Here is a 2,366-nt window from a genome sequence, read left to right on the forward strand (position 1 = left end):
GCCCCTGGGCAGGCTGCTGAGTGGTCCAGGGGGCCATGATGGAGTGAGTCTCTGTGCTCTTCCTTGGGTAGATGACACTTCTTTAGAATAACCTGAATGACTTGTTCTGTTGAGGTTTCTGTGGAGCCTTCATCACAAATCATAATTCATTAAATCTTTAGCCATCTATGATGGATTCACCCTCCACCCCTCAGTAAGGGGTAGAAATCGCCTTGGAAAACAATATGATGTCTCATTAAGAGAATGTTAGAAAGAACTTCTAGGATGTGGCTGTGTTAAATGATTTGGGGGAGGGTTTCAGGATGATTGGTATTATGAAGTGGGGTAGTTCTCTGAACTGGTATCTGAATCTTAACTCTAAGAAGGGAAGACTAGATAGAGGTTACAGCTGTACTTGATCGGAAGTAGCAGTCACTCAAGATAGGGGGATGTGTGGTCATTTTGGTAGTTTGTATAATGTAACTTCTTGTGTCGGTTCAGACATAATTACCAAATGACCTATTTTTGTTTTGACCTTTCACAGACACAGTAGGAACTTGTCTGATCTTTAAGTTCTGTGTAATGTTTATGTTTAACAAGAGAACAGAAGCCCCACTGTGGTGCCAGGTCAGACCTTGCAACTCAGAGGTTGCTTTTTGCTTCATCTAGCAATCTCATAATATTGTGATCAGAAGAAAAAAGATATGATATATGTTAAATCCTTTGTGTAAGTATTGACAACAGTAACATTTTGATAAATGTCAGATCTGATGGCACTTCCCTGGTGGCTCAGATGGTAAAGTGTCTGTCTATAGTGCAGGAGACCCAGGTTCGATCCCTGGGTCAGGAAGATTCCCTGGAGAAGGAAATGGCAACCCACTCCAGTACTCTTGCCTGGAAAATCCCATGGATGGAGGAGCTTGGTAGGCTGCAGTTCATGGGGTTGCTACGAGTCGGACATGACTGAGCAACTTCACTTCACTTCAGATCTGATGGCAATAATAGTAATACTACTAATATGTAAAGAATTTGATTTTTACTAAAATTATTAATTTATAACAGTGTAATGGGAAATGACTTGGTATTAAAGGAAAGAGACTGACTTCCATAACTCACTATACTGCTGTGTGATCTTGAACAAGTCGTTTCATCTCCCTGAGACACAGATTCCTTTTTAGAAAAAGAGGATGATGTTGTCTGCATTAAGAAAACCCCAGACTTGGGTCCTTTTGAGAACCATTGCTGATTATGCTGCTAACATGCTTTGAATACCACAGAACAAGGCAAATTATAAAGAAGCACAGAGTGTTAGTTTCCTCAGCTCCTGACTCCTCTTTAAATGTTCTGTTGATTGTAGTAGAGAAAAAAAAGTAGCATTGATTGTTGTAGTGTCCCCTTCTAGAAGTTCACTGTGAGGAAGTTCCCCCAGTGCCAGAGTCGAGTCAAAATCTGTCCTCCAAATAGGTCTCTTTCTTCCTCAGAGGTAACTGAAAACCCTCTTGCTTCAGTGATTGACCTCACCCAGGTCCAGCCCTTTTCCCACCTCACTTTGCCATTATTTGACCCTCTGGCCAAAGGAGTTAACATAATTATTCACCATTACTATTATTTTAAAGGACTTAGACTTGGCAGGGAGTAGGATATATGTCTATGGCCTTCATTGCTTTCAGAACAACTCCACAATGTCAGCAGCATGAGCTGCTATGTAACTGGGTATGTATGTCACTACGCTATGTAACATGTAAAGAGGAGGGAAATTTCTGGCCCCAGGTCACAAAGTTAGGAAAAGGCAGAACTAGAAAGCAAACTGAGGCCTCTACTTCCCAAACCACAGGTGGAAAGACCAGAGTTGTGTGGTGTTGCAGGCGATCTGCCAAGGCACCCTGAGGCAGGCAGCTCTCCTGTTGGTGAAACCAGGTGAGGGGCGGTGGGGGATCAACCTGTGGAGATATGTTTGTCTCTCTGCTCCTCTTTGGCCCACTGCCCTTACTCTTTTTTTTTTTTTTCTACCCAAAATATCAAGTCTGTGCACCAGATGGACACGCTCTTCCCCCAGGCTCACCATCTGCCTGGACCACTGCCAGGCAAAGAGCTGGTGTCTGTCCAGCAGAGATGCTGCCACAATAATTGCAGGAAGCCTGACATGTCACACCTGCCTTGAGAAAAAGGTGGGGCTAAGGTCGGGGGGGGTGGGGGGGGAGTGCTGTAAAGACACCTACAGGAAGCTGAAAAGGAGGACCTGAGCTAACACACTGCTGATCACCTACCTGTCCTGTGATCTGCTCTCATCCACTCACGGACCATCCATCCTGTGCCATGCACAGCTCTAGGTGCTGGGATGCTCCTTGAGGGACCATATTGGACAAAAATCCACCTGCAGAATCATA

General features: G+C 44.3%; 1 non-coding gene across 1 annotated transcript; it reads left to right on the top strand.

The window, feature by feature from the left end:
* Nucleotides 1-757: 757 nt before the first annotated feature.
* TRNAY-AUA lies at nt 758-830 on the top strand. Its single transcript has one exon. It is a non-coding gene; the product is annotated as a tRNA-Tyr (tRNA).
* The last annotated feature ends 1,536 nt before the right edge of the window (nt 831-2,366 follow it).

Source organism: Bubalus bubalis, chromosome 14 (assembly GCF_019923935.1).
Source record: "Bubalus bubalis isolate 160015118507 breed Murrah chromosome 14, NDDB_SH_1, whole genome shotgun sequence".
Lineage (NCBI taxonomy): Eukaryota > Metazoa > Chordata > Mammalia > Artiodactyla > Bovidae > Bubalus > Bubalus bubalis.